Below are 15,466 nucleotides of genomic sequence, written 5' to 3' on the forward strand. Positions count from 1 at the left end.
TGTGGTTTTCTGTAAACAAGAATGTTATAATTTGATCCTCACCAATAGTTTTCATCCCTAGCTTCCCTCAAAAAGTGACAACTTGCTGTCACGAATGACCACCTGACCAGAACCTTCTATACAAAAGCAAATGTCAGGTAGAGCAGACTTGACAGACTCTTTTGGCTCTGATTTTCTGTTGTTTACTTGTAAGGTTTTAATAAGTTTGTAGCTTCTCATTCAAACTCTTGTTAAAATATTTTTTCCACTGTATTTTCTATTCTTGTGTCTAATTTAGTAACTCGGATTTCTGTCCAGCAGTGGGTAAAAATACCAAGCATTTCACTGAAATTGCTTGTTACTCCCATAGCCAGACACTTTAAGGTATTTCCATTAATAAGTGACATATGGGTGTCAAAACCATATTTTGCCTCCAGAAAAGCATTATACAGACTCTGCAGTATAGCCATATTGGCCCAGCCATTTGTTATGGATCACATACCGGCCAGTTGGGCAGATTTTTCGTACACAACCATATGGTCTGTGTGAGAAACATTTCATTAGACCATTTTTAAATAGCAGGTGATGAAAATAAACATGCAAAACTAATTTTCACAAAGTAAAACATAAGTGAATGGATTTTACAGTCACAAATATCTCGCATCATGAGACAAAAAGGCTAATTTTAAACAAACAATGATTATTTTTGCACTCTTAGGAATACATCCGCTCATTTCTACAGCTACAATCTTACCTCACATCAAAGTAATTATCAGGTATGTCATTCATTAGTAATAACACATCATTATTAATAAAAACAAAAGCTGTTTTCATGTAATTAATCTACTTAAAGTCCCATTTGATAACTGAGATAAACTCTTCTATAATATTACATTTTATTTATTACGAATGTATTAACTTCTAATACATTTTGAGCTACAGTACGAGTTGGACTTCCACTGGCCAGCCTTCATTGTCGTCCTGCTTTCCTTTGACCATTCCTAACAGATACCAATCACTGCAGACACACCACAAAAGCTGCAGTTTTACGGATGCTCTGGATCTCAATTTTAGAAAAAAAATAACCTCCTAATGTATCCCACCCACTATCAGGTGGCATTTGTTTCATCTGTCTGTGATCATGTTGTTCTAGCTTGTTAATCTAAGTCAGGCCAGTGGGAGCCTACTGCCCAGTCTCTGGGTGCAGCTACTCTGAAATATAATTTTGTGGCAACTCATTTTTAATTTCAGGAGAGAATAAAAGATTCCCTTTCATTCCTGCTTAATCAAACACCTTCTTAAGGGAGTGTTATCTTATCTGTTTGAGTTTCTTATCTCTATACCCTCTTTAACCTTTCCTTTCTTCCCTCCCTCGCTGTTACCCTTCTGCAACTCATGCCTCCTCTGAACTTCTCTCCCTCTCACAGCATCTCCACTTTTATGATGAAGAAGAGGACACTGCGCTGTGTGTCAAAAATCATCTTCAGAGAGTTGCTGCCAGTGGATTACACTGAAGCAGAGGCCCCATCAGTTTAATCTGTTTTAACAGCGTTGGCTCTAACCAAGCGTATGAATACTGAGCGTGTCTTTGTGTCTTTAAGCCAGCATGACTGCTCTGTTTTGTAAATCCTCACCAATGCAGTGACAAGCTATTGCCGATGCTAATTCAATAGTTTTACAGCATGAATAAGCGGAAACGTTTAGCTGTAGCATCGTACTAAAAGACTGCAGAGTTTGGGCCACGGGAAAGTTCAGATGTAACGCTATAAATTAATTGGTTGGAAGGACAACTGACAGGTCGGCAAATGAGCAAGAGAGAAGTGAGCGGAGACTGTAGCCCATAAATTGGATCGGAATTTGCTTCATAGCATATCAAAAGCTAAGGATACTTAATAGTTACAACTCTATTCAGTGGTGTTGAAAGGAAAAGCAAGCTTAAATGTACAAACTGTATCTAAACTACAAGGAAAATGTTCAGTTGTGGTGTTGGTGGTCACCTGCTATTTCTCATTCTTGCTTTGATGTTGTTTGCTATCAAAATATCCTGTGTGTTCTGTTCAACAGACATCGAAAACATAATCTAGTCTACTATCTAAGCAAGGTGAATTTTCTTTTTTAAAGTGAAAGAAAGATTTGTGTCCACATAAAGGCATGTCAAAACATTGCTAAAATGCATTTAGGGTTGATAAAATGGGTTAATCAAGACTAGCTAAGCACATGCTCCTCGTGTCTTCTAACAGATTTAGATAGAATGAGAAATTAAAATGGATTTTAGATCCAATTTTATGGGCAAGAAACTGAGAAAACTGAACGAACAAGACATCAAGCATACAAGTTTAAGGTATTAGATTATAATCAGAAGGTAATAAAATAGTGAATAAATTGTATCAGATGCTTTGGTAAATACTGCATGAGCTCTGTATTAGGGGATTATTCATAAATTGCTTGACATATGTTAAAGTAGAAAAAATGAACATCAAGAGAAAATAATTCATAGGTCATGGGATGCTTTTCTCATCTCGGTGAGGAAGTAAACTACCGATCCACATCACCCCAAACAAAATATCCTGACAGTGAAACATGGTGGTGACAGCATCATGAAGTGGGGGAATCTTTATTTCCCCAACTGATGAGAAAGTGGAAGAAGGGAAATACATAAATCCTGAAAGGAAAACTTCTTTGAGGTTTCAAACGACAGAGCAAAAGTTCACTGAACACCAGGACGATGACCCTTACAAAGACAGAGCCACTGTGGACTGATTTAGATCCAAGTAAATTAATTAATTAGAGAAACAGAGTCAAAGTCCACACATAAATCCAATTAAAAATCTCTGGTGAGACAGGAAAATTGATGTTCACAGAGGCTATTCATTCAATCTGCATTGAGTGAGGACATGTGCACCACACTAAATCAGATTTGTATTTCCAACAACTGCAAAGCATACTTTTTCTTCCACTTCACTATGCACATAGTCTTCAGAATATTCCAATAAGACACAGCAGTTTCAGAACACACAGAAGCACTTTCTGCAGTGCTTGGGAAAAACAAGTCAAAGGTCAAAAGACACTGACTTTGGAAAACAAAATCTACATACTCCCAGAAGATTCGGCACAAGGAGGCAATGTGTAACATGTGAATGTGATAACACCCAGACAAGATGTTAACATGGAACATGCGAATGTCAAAATACTGTATGTTTATGTTGAAAATATGTACTTAGCTGACCCCTACAAAAGAGACGCTGACCAGAGATTGAAGGGACTTCTATGACGGGGCCAAGATCTCCTCATAATTTGGTCTGAATGCCGGCTTTAGATGCCATCGTCCATCACAATTTTTCGCTTCTGCTTGCTTTTGCTTATTCCTGAAGCATCACCACACCAGCATCTTGAAGTCACTGACAGAATACACCGCAACGCCTTATTAACTGAGGTTCTAACATGACAAAATGTAAAACAAAATCATAATAATTAAGGGATATGACTACTTTTGCAAGTCACCGTGCATAATATACATTTGGGCTTTTAATGTATGTTGTTTTGTGGAACTCATGGTAAGGAATATGCTGCTCTGAGGATTTAATATGAAGAAAACAGAGCATTTGAAAAAGTAAAAATAAGACCTCACAAAGAGATCTCAAGGCAACATCAGCAGGCAACTTATCAGCACATATATATATATAAATACAAAATATATTCGGAGTATAAAAGAGTGTAAATAATGTGGGAATGTTGGGTTCACCACATAAGATTTCCATGTGCATAGTGAAAATATTCCTTTGCATTTTTCTGTTTGTTATTGACTGATTTATTACACACTCCTCCAGTTTCCCAACGCAAATCCATATTGGCGAGGGAAGGGTGGTCCAATAATGCTGCCAATGATTTACTATTAGAGCTCTAGCTGTCATTCGTTCATCCTGATAAATGACAAACATTTCCCCGTGGCTGCCAGTGTGTGAGCCAAAGCGCGCTTGGGGTAGGCGAGCCAAATAAAACAAACGGTCAATCTTATAGGTTTACGTGCCAAAGCTTCCACTGTGCTTTGCTGGCTGTGTGTGTCGCCGTGTTTTCAATCCAAATCAAGCAGTTATCCAATCCTTGCCGGACGCAAAAACAATGGTCGTGCAACTGAACGCAATCAATCCAAATTAGGCACAGACCAGTGAACTTGCTGCAGGTGCACATGCATTATGTGAGTAGTCTGAATGCCGGCTTTAGATGCCATCGTCCATCACAATTTTTCGCTTCTGCTTGCTTTTGCTTCACAATCCGAGTAAAACGAATGAGGACAATAGATGCTCTCGTTGTTGTTTTGCTTAAATGGCTAAAAGCACGATTACATGGGCAATTTTAAACAAAATGAGGCTGCGCCCTTCTATTTATGGAGGGATTCACCAGATGTGATAAAGGATGAGCAGAAGTAATGACTGAGCTACTCCTCTTCTCCCCTTAGAAGGCAAAAAGCATTGAGTCAAACATCTGTTGACACGCTTTATCTTTTCTCTCCCTGTCTCCTCACTGCCTCTCTTCCTCATTTCAGAAATCACTTTTCCCACTGCTTTCATGCCCTGACAGGAAGCTGCCATCCAAAGTTTGAAAACTCCAGCAGAAAGGGCGGGAGGTGATGTGCATGTGGGAAGGGGTGGGTGTTTGTGTGTGTCTGTGCTTTTTTTTTGTGACTGTGTGAGTGAGAGCAAGCACACGACACAAAGAGAGAGCAGACAAAGCCTTGATATGAACCCCGAGGTGGCAAGCTTGAGAAATGAAAGCTGCCTTGACAGAGCGTGCATGTGGTTATGTGTTTGTGTATGCTTGTGATATCTCAAAATTTGCTGTTCACCACTGATGCATTTACCGTGTCTGTCCCTAAGTACAGTACTGCCACGCATGTGAATGTTTGCGTTGGCTGGACATGCGTGGCAACAGTGGGGGATGTGTATGACACAATACAAATCTAAAGCGTGATGAAGACCTTCCCACTCTTAAAGGATGAGACGGGTGCTTTTATTGATCAGAGTGATCATTGTCAGCCACCAAGTAACCTCTTATGGCAATACAGGGTTTGGGTGGAGATGACTTGGTATTTAGATATAGACTAGTACAGAGAAGAACCTGAATAATAAACTTAAACTACATTGCTACATATATTTAAAGCAGGGAATTTGTGGGGTTGGACTCTGTCAAGCCTGCTGCTTGTCCTCAGTTCTGTTTATAATTTTCATGAAAAGGACTAGAGCACAAGAGTGGATAGGAAAGGACTTAGTTTGGAAATTTCTGGGTCTCGTCTTGGTCTTGGGTTCTGTTGACCATCATCATAAAGCCATAGGTCTTATCAAGAAAAAAAAAAAATAACTGCTTCCTCTTGCTTGGGAGTCAGTCTCTACCTCAAATGGAGTTCAAGTGGTTTGGTGTTTTCTTCACAAGTAGGATAAAGCAGAAGATGGATGGAAGACTGGTGCTACATATTAATTAATAAAGATGCTGCTTTGGTCTGTCACAAAGCCAAACACAAGTCTTTATATTCTGACCTTTACTTAGTGTCTTATGATATGGATTGTGACTAAAAGAACTAGATTCTGGATACACATAGCTGAAATGAGCTGAATGAGTCTGCTGGGTGGACTCATCTTTGGAGATAGTGTGAGGACCTACATCATCCAGAGGAAGCGTGGAAAAGAGTTGTACCTCCTCTAAGTCAAAATGTATCACCTGCTTCAACATCTGATCAGGAATCAGCCTGGATGGGTTCCTCAAGGATGACATGAATTTTAATGTATTCTGAGCCCTTTTCCATTAAACTACAAATGTTAGCTGAAGAAGTTAATGGTTAAGAGGTATATAAAACATTGTCAAAAGTATGAAATGTCAATCCTGTTATTGTTTGAGAGAATTCTTACCCTAGCAATGCTTTATGTTGCTTTTGTTTTGTACTCAAAAGTACGAAGTTTCACGTTTAAACTCTGAAAATCAAATAAAATGTCCTGAGCCATTCTACTTTAATATTCAGGTCTGCGGCAATAGCGTGTGATGACAGCTTCATAAATAACTGTTTTGCGGTTCTGAGGGTTTGCATCACATCAAACAAGCAGCACACACAAGAGAGTACCATCACTGCATTTGAGCCTTCGGTGTTTAAATATTTAAAACTGAAGGAAATGCATGGCACTGACCACAAAATTAACATATCACAGAAATCATGCTCTGGATCTTTGTTTTATGTTTCCTGTTATTGGTTCTACAATGTTTTCTACAATGTTTTCAATAGAAATGTATAGATTTTATTTTTATTATAATTGACATGAGTTTTTACTTTCAGACATTGGAGGGGACAGTGGTTTGGGGTAAAATGAATTGCAACCCATTCTTCAGTTACCTCCCTACTCAGTGCACCAAAAGTAGTAAACATGGCATAATGCATTTATGACATTTGGCCATCCAAAATTATGCCATTTTACTCCAGTAACTGAAATGGTAAAAACCATATGGGGGGAAAGTAAATTAAGAAAAAGGACGGAAAGGAAAGGAAAATACTGTATCAGTCAAGGGCAGAAAATGACAAGACAGAGGTTTGAGAGAAAATAAAAAGTTGGAAGACTGGGCTTTAAACATTGGGATATGGTGACAGATTCAAGCGAGACAGAAGAGACAAAAACAGAGAAAAACAACACAGAAAGAAAATATACTGTAAGCGAGCGTGACAGATAGAAAGTAGAGGTTGAGAGGATGGTAGAGCTGAAAGGACTTAAGAGGCAAAAATACAAGGCCGGAGACAGGGAACAAGAAAGAGTTTCAAGACAGCTGTGTCCATGTGCAATAAATGCAGTATGAGTTAAAGCAATATGGTGAAGCATAGAATGGTACAGTTCTTTAAAGGGAATTTATAATTGTATAGGAATGAGTAATACTGATGTGCAGACCAACTCCAAAGCCTGAGTGCTTATCCTTCCACTTCCTCGCTCCTTTTTTGTCTTCACACCTCTTCTCAAACCTTAGAGCTTAAATGAAGGCATGTAGCTTCCTAATTACTTCATTTGCATAAACATACACACTGTGCAAGACAGAAGGATGTGGGCTCTGAGCATAGCAAAAAAAAAATGGAGAAAGACAGGCAGAGATTCAAGTGGAGAAAGGAGTATAGTGAGTGCTGCAGTGACGTTAAAAAACAGAGAAGTTATTAAGCTTGAGAGATAACAAATATTCTTTTCATAATCACGGTATTCTGGTTTCTCAATCCTTTTCTTCTTTTTGTACTTCCTGTGTGGTATTTATTTCTTTGCTCCCTCTCTCCCCCTCCTAATGTTGCACACTTCCTGTAGGTAGCTTAACGCCAACAGCTATTACTCTGCTCCTCCCCCATGTCATGTCCCTCACTCTCCTCCTCCAATTTCAGCGCTGTCTCCGGCATCATTCCTTTCCCTTCGTTTCCCGATCTCGTCCTCCTTCTCTTTCTGTGCCTGCCTTCATTCTCTTGCAGAGTGCTGCGTCAGGTCTTTTCACCCTCAGCAGTGTGAAATGAGATTTGAATATGGCTCTTGGAGCATTTGTGGCTCGCCTCAGCCCCCCACCCACTCATCCACGCACACGCATACTGTAAAAACTTCCACACACACACACACAAAAAAGCCACTCGTAAAAATAAAGGATTGCGATGCCACATGAACGCGTGCCAGGCAACGGAAGGACAGGAGAGGGGGAGGTAAGTGCAGGAAGCTTGAGGAGACAGGGAGGACAGGAAGGTGAAGAGTGGAAAGGACAGGAAAGCCGAGGAGGGAGATGTGAGAAGCAGAGGACTACAGTAGAGTCATGAATATAAAGCGGGGATCAGCAAGAGGGAAAGAGGGCAGAATGGGTGAAAATAAAACACAGATACAGGATCAAGTGGAGGAACGTAGGCAGAAGGAAAGAGAGGAACATATTTTCATTTTGAATGCTCACACCCTTGTTCACAGCCTTCTTTACATTTTGAGTGGAGATTGTCCACTATAACAAGGCAGGGAAGCCAAAACAAGATGAGACTAAAATGAAGTCCATGCCAGAAGAAAACAAAAGTGAGTTAGAACAGCATCAGAATGTTTTTTGAGTCCATATTTGGAATTTACAATTGAATTTGTGAAGCATTTTTAAATGAATACTTTTTACCCATTATATACACAGTATATTAATTCATTAATTCCTTCCTTCCTTCCTTCATTACCCTTGATTTCTTGTACATACATAGAACAAAAAAGACTCACTGACCACTAAATTCAGATCACCTACCTCATACTAAGCTGAATGTTACATGTCAGACTGAGACCCATCAGACCAGGCAATGTTTTTCCAGTCTGTTACTGTCCAAATTTGGTTGCCTAGTGTGAATTGTAGTTGGCTTTCCAGTTTGGCGGGAGTCCTTACATCGGTTACAGCAGATCTGCTGTAACCGATCTGCTTCAAGGTTCAATGTGTTGTACACTCAGGGACGCTATTTTACATTAACCAATCTGCCATATGATCTTGGACCTTAAGGCATTTTCACTCTCACAACAGCTACTCACTGGAAAATGACAGTGTTTTTTTTTCTTCTCTTTTTTGGACCATTCTCTGTGAATCTGAGAGAAAATTGGGCGTGAAAATCCCAGTGGAGCAGGAATTTCCATGTGGTTCTTCTCTCAGAATCTGTATAAATCTTTAGAATATATATTATCAATATTATAGTATATTTGTTTCAGCTAAAAAAAAATTGAATCTGAAAAATCTGGTATTCATGTCTTTGGTCAACAGTTTTATTACAGCATCAGTTCAATACTGTTAAAGTCTGATGTGAGAAAATACGCACTAGCGACAGCCTACTGATCTACAAATCGGTATATGAAGGTGTGTGCATTTGTGAGTGCAATTGTGTGAATGTGACTATAATGTCATACATTAAATAGTCACTATCACTGAAAAACCTGCATGCAAACTATGGAACAAAATATTATTATTTTCAAGTCCTAAAATTTGAGTGTAAAAGTTTTTACTTAAGAGAATCCTCAAAATAAAATGCAGAAACTAAAACCAGAACATTTGTTCTCCGGTCAACTAAACTTTAACTCGATATTTTGAAGCTAAACATTCTTATCTTTTAATAAACAACACTTAGACTAACTAATCTCAATTTAATTGAGTATGCATGATGAAAAAAAACACTGCAACCATGGATGCTGACTGGCTTAAATGTCTGTTTTGGGCACCAACAAACAGCCAGGAGCCAGTCAAGATGGATGCTGCTGATAACCCCATTTTAGCATGAAACTTAGAGTTTGAAGCATATCATCCACTAGAGGCATTCAACAGAGCTCAAAATCATTTTTAGGAACAATGGCTTGTTAGAAAAAAAATGCAATCACTCGGTGTTCCAACAAGTTAAATAATATTAGTGCGCAGTAGAAGTCACTATAAATTAAAATAAAATATTTGACGAACAGCAATCGTGCGTCGACTGGTATATGAGTTGATCATTATATATTTGCCATTATTTTCTAAGGTACATTGGGCAGACTAAAATAACCAACCAACTGTTGCCTCTGCTATTAAAAAAAAGACCTCTTCTTTTGCTCAGCTGGTCTAATTTAAGTAGATCTAATGTGGTTGACCCTTGGTCATGGGAGAAGGCTGTTCTGCAAGCAAACAAATTGATTTTAATGATCTCACCTGCACCTAAATCCCTTCCTGACTTCTGTACGCTCATCGACATGCACTAAATAATTTACATTAGCTCTTGCCAGCTCCCTGTCAATTTTAAAGGCATTTTCTTTACATATCTAGCTCACCCTCCCTCCTTTACCACCTCCACTCTCCCAACCCCTCTAAAACGTTTAGCTCATGCTGCACCATCATTTTTTACTGCTTTCATCTTCTGTCATTAATGCTCATTTTCATTTTATCTGTCCAGTGCTGCTTTTCAATTAAAAATCTACTGAAAAGTAATGGAATCCGCTCTCAGCGGCTGTCTGAATGAATTACTTACTATTTAGCTTTAAAATATTACATAATTAATCCTGATACAATCATTTGATAACAGTTGTGTTTGAGTCTGTATGTTTCTTAACTTTGTGTCAGTGATGTGTGGCTCATATATAAATGAAATATATGTTGCCACATTTCTATTAATATCAAAACAGGGACAAGAAGAATCCTCGAGACATGAGGTAATTTTGATAAAGTTTACAGTGTAATAAGTTACATTTATCCTGCCCTCTCAGCATATATTCAGTAAATAGATGGATTTACATAAAACATAACAATGAATAAATTGTATTTAAATAAAACAAAAAGATTTTACTGTGATATAAAGTCTGAATCATCAGTTATGTGGATTACTAACCTAAAATGTGGTCTTTGCCATGAAAAGTGCTAACTTGGTACATCTGCAACAAGTGCAGAGACACCTGAAAACATTCAACCTTTCATGTTATCCTGATTTATAGAAAAAAACAGCATCTCATCTCCCTTTTGTTATGCTGATATTTAAAGCTGCAGTAAGCAACTTTTATAAAAGAAAATGTTATTTACATATTCCCATTTGGTAAAACTGTCAAAATGTCCTCAGAGTATAAAATGGGACCGTTAATCTGTGGGAAAAAAGTGGAGCTCCTCTGCTTCTCCCTGTGGTCCTACAACCATGTGCAGAGAACCACCCCTCCAGGTCAGAGCCAAGAGGAAGATCTCAGCATCATCAATCCTGCTCAGGTATATGCTTTAACCTTCAACAAATCACAAACTCTAAACTCCTCCACACCTTAAAAGCTCATTTTATGCATTAGCTTCTTGTAGTACCATGCAGCAGCATTATGCAGCCTTCCAGATTCAGACTACAGGTCAGACTGAGGTGGAGAGTGAGAGAAATAGAGAGATGGGCAACTGTGAAAGCTCCAGATGCAGAGTAATGGTAGATGATTAAATAAACATGGGACAAAGACCAACAGCATAAGGTATCACTGACACTTAAACTGTGAGGGAAGTATATCTTTCTGCCTACTTGAGGTATCATGAGTTCTGTGGCAACATATCTAGTAATATTAAAATCCCACAATAAATCGCAAAGAGCTACGTAATTGCTTTGAGCACATTGCATGCTTTTATTGATGTTTGATAATTAAGTTTATGTTAATATGATATTAGTCATTGCTGGTTCAGAAAATATTGCATGTATTTGAAATCTAAAAATATCTTCCAAAATGATGATCAAATCTGAACTGGGTAATTCTACTAAGCATTCATTTGTGGAGTCAAATATGTTTCACATCTGAGCCTCTGTACAGCTAAATATCAAAACCTCACAACGAAGCTGATATCTAATCTGACAAACTCAATGTGGGATTCTCCAAGTGTTTCTATGGCATTAATGAGCAAAACATTTACGAGCTACATAATCATTCCAGCTGATCAAATTCTAATTGACCAAAAGATGGCTCTGTTCAAGAGTTCATGGAGCTTAAATTACTAAGGTCCAGTGGATAATAAACTGCCTTTACTCCAACCAGCAGCGAGAAAGAAGGCAAGAAAAAGTAATTAAAAAAGACATTAGAAACAGTAGCTGAAAGCCTACTAGACATTGAATAGAATTATCGGTAGGAATACTTTGCTATATGAGAAGAAACACTTTATGATCTAGAGAAGATGCAGCATTTTGTCTTTATCCAAAAAGCCACCCTCAATCTTTTAGTAATGTTTCCTTCTTTGAAGCAGTGATGATTTGGATTTAGGAGAAAACAGATGGCAGAAAAGAGTGACAGGGAAGAAATTATATTGGGAGGTTGGAGAAAGAGAGAAGCTCCCATAAGAGAAAACAACAAAAAGAAAAAAAACAAAAACTAAAGCACACAGATATCAACGGGCAGAGAGGCCGTTCTACGCTGTCAAGCATCAGATCCCTCAGGACTGCTTAAGCACATTAGCCCTATCCACTGGGAAGCAGTGAAGTGATTAGCTTTGCTTCAGCTTCGAGATGGGAGATGTGAGGAAGACATTCAGAAATGCGCACACAGATAAACATCTAATCACACAAACTTGGATGTACCGGGTACTTAATAAATAAGAATAAATGAATGCATAAACTGAAAAAGGCATCACTTGAGGTTGCCCACAATTAGGCCCTAATGTACCAGAATAAACACATTAAAGCAAGGATAATAAAATGAATAAGACTGCTTTGATTGCATGAATGAAACTTCAACTTGAATTAATGTTCAGTGATCAAATGTAAGAAAATATATATCAAACAAGCTTATTATTCCAAGTTAAACCAATTTTAAAGCTATTTAATTTCATCCTTTCATTTCATATTTTTAATCCTGTGAATCTACTTTGAAATGATCAATAAAAATAAAAATATTAGAAGCCAAATTAACATGTAACAAATAAAATTATCTTTGATCTTCAAAACAGAGCCATCCTTCTCAAGTTTATGCAATTTTTTAACAATGCCAACTGCTGAATGACTCCTGATTGCTTTACTTGTAATTAAAGTTGCAAGATACCAGCTTTTGAGGCCTAGAATTGAATACCATCGGTGTAAAACCTATGGATGGCACTCCTAATTAATATCATAGAGTCTAACCAAACACTCAGGGGGGCATTAGTGGTCTGAGGTCCATCTGTGGGCATGCGGGGGTGCGCGTGTGTGTGTGTGTTTGGCAAGGTCTGTACGTAATCAATGAATAGGTTTCGGGAAAACAACGTCGGAAGTTCAAATACCTTGACTTGGCAGAGAAAACTGTTCAGCAGTGAGCATAGAAAAACAAAATGTATGCAGTTCATCTTTACATATTAAAATCTCCTTAAGGGCCTCATTTATTATGCAGCTTATTTATCAGCTGCATCATTTAAGTTGACAAAAAACACTTTATATGTTCAGTAATCTTCAGACTATTACATTTTTTCTGTATAGTTTATTGAACTTTCTAAAATCTCACCGTTATGCATATTGTTGTGGTGAAATCGTAACTTTATGGCAGCTATCAACTATCTTACTTGTTGGAGCAGCAAATAATAATAATTTTAAAAAAACTAAAAACTTACACATTCAATCTTCAGCAATCAAGAAGCAAGAGGGGAGTACCTTCTTGAATGATCACAAATCTATTTGACAACTGACACGCACATTCATGATCATGCTCTTTGGAATAGGAGAAGAAAAGTAGTACCTATGGAATAACCTAGAATACACTCAAACTCTGAGCAAACAGCGATAACTACAACATCATAAAAATGTCCTTTTTCTTCATTTTTTCATGAAAAATTGAAAAATTTATTCACTCCGATACATAATTCAGCGTGGCTGTGTGAAATCATCCACAAAGAGGAGAGATAAAATACCTGTTAAATTTTCCCAAAGGGACCCGTTAGTCCTGTGCAGAATATGTCACATTGCCATTTGACATATAAAAAATCAGCAGCAAATTCACAACAAGAACAAAATATTACATTATGTCATCACATTATTAACCTAACTTACAGTATATGCAACATGAATGGCCTTTGATTGAACAAAAACTACTGCCCTTGGGTAACATTTTGGGAAAAACCTAAAATTTTATAAAATGTACCGTACATATTTGGAATATCTTTGAGCTTCAAATTAATATTTTGAATCTACTAAGTGGAAAGTGCCACTAACCCACTGAAGGATTCAACAAGAAGGCTACTGTAAAAGCATCACGTGATTCTTGGGGCCAAAATGTGCCTGTCCCAAACATCCCATCATACAGTTGTAAAATTCAGCTTGGCTTAAAGCAGAACTCACAATACACTCAAGGGGGATCGGTACCAGGAAATCAGGTAAAATATGTTACACCATTAAATACCCAACCACTCAAAAAGAAACCTGTTGATTTTTAGCATCAATTATTTATTCAAAAAGAATTACAATACTAAGAAATGATGATAGTTATCTTGATAGATAGATCAATAACCGAGAAATCCCTCAAAAAATAATTATGTTAGACTTAAATCACTCAGTTTGTATCAGCCAAAAAAACCTAAATAATTAAATGTCCAAAATTTGCCCGTTCTTTTTCAAAAAGATTAATGTCCACAAAGGAGTTCCATATCCTCGACAAAACCAAAGTCCTGGAAATATTTCCCCATTGTAATCCAAAGTCCTGATCCAAAATGAAAATCCCAAACGTCACACCCCCTCAAAAAAGATAAGAAAAAAGAGTGGTACCACCAAAAATCCCCAAAAAGAAAAGTAAAGTCCAGATCTCACCGGGAGAGTCTTTCTTTCCCCTCGGTGGCGTCTTCTCGCACTGGCGGCGTCCTCTTGCACCGGGCGGCCTTTCCTGGGTGCAAACTCCGATCCGGTTCCTATTATACGATCTGCGGCATTGGGGCGAACTTTGATCGCTGTTTTATGTCTTTTCTTTGATTTTTACTAGTTTTAAACGATCGATAAAGACAAAATCCCGCTGCACAGATCTAACGGGGAGCGTCTTCCTCTCCGGTTGCCCCGCTCTGCGCGCCGACGCACCCGCCCCTTTTTCAATCACCAATTTCACACACACCTGAAAACCGCATGATGTTTCACCCAACTCAGTTATAAACAGTGGAAATTCGGAATGATTTTTAACAATGAGACCACTGCAACTGTTCTACAAGACAGTTTGATACATTTACTTTTTAATATAGGCTAATTCTTCAGACAAAAATTAACATAGTGGTTATGTTACACAGTGAAAATACATTTTAAAAAACTCTGACTGCCACCAACAGCCAGCTGGACCGTGGACGCAAGGTAGGTGCTGTCTGCTGGTTGAAGCTGTTTGCGCCAAATTCTACCCATACCATCTGTGAAGCTCAACAAATCAGGTCAGGCTTACCCGACAACCAGTCTACAATTTCAGCCATTACTGCATCCCCAGATTTCTGGTTTTGGTGAACGGAAGCACGTCCTGATGCAGCCTCCCGCACCTCAAATTAACTGAAAGTTGGACAAATTCTACATTTAGCTATCCCCTTTTACCCCAAACGCAGCACAAATTCACCAATTGTAGCTTCAGATTATATGATTGGATGCTTACTGACTTAGGGCATTATTGCTGTGAGGCAAGAGAAAAACACTAACATCACTGTTTGTCAGAAACTTCAAGGTTCTGATGCTAATATCCAGGTGAAAAACAAAATTACAGCGTCTCTCTCTCTCCAACAGAGTCCATGCATTGACAAAACAGGGCTGCTTTGACATTAAAAGGGAGAGCAGCACTATAACAGGTTTCAGGTCAAAATGTAATGCCTGATCAGTGTATGCTTGCGTATTTTCTAAGCACATTAACGATGAAGAATTATCCTTAATTCACTGTACGAGGACAGGAAACCTTATTTAAATGACTTTTCAACGGGATAAAAGTGGCACTTATGGATGTTCCCTTTCTCCACTTCTTTGCTCTTGCATTTTATAACATAATCAGGCACCCATGTCTCTGAGCGTGAACCACTTGGAGCTTAGAGTGCCGAACACGTTATG

The 15,466-nt window shown here is 38.2% G+C and overlaps 1 protein-coding gene across 7 annotated transcripts in view; it reads right to left on the reverse strand.

The window, feature by feature from the left end:
* Positions 1–15,466, reverse strand: part of LOC102230764 (voltage-dependent T-type calcium channel subunit alpha-1I-like) — a 168,675-nt gene that overhangs the window by 136,922 nt on the left and 16,287 nt on the right. The window contains exon 1 of one of the 7 annotated variants that reach the window (XM_023348871.1): positions 14,213–14,441. The exons of the other annotated variants lie outside the window; for them this stretch is intronic. The gene's annotated coding sequence lies outside the window, so the exon portion shown is untranslated. Of the gene's footprint in view, positions 1–14,212; positions 14,442–15,466 lie in introns of those variants that run through there. 7 annotated transcript variants of the gene reach the window in all.

Source organism: Xiphophorus maculatus, chromosome 16, assembly GCF_002775205.1.
Source record: "Xiphophorus maculatus strain JP 163 A chromosome 16, X_maculatus-5.0-male, whole genome shotgun sequence".
Taxonomy (NCBI): Eukaryota; Metazoa; Chordata; class Actinopteri; order Cyprinodontiformes; family Poeciliidae; genus Xiphophorus; species Xiphophorus maculatus.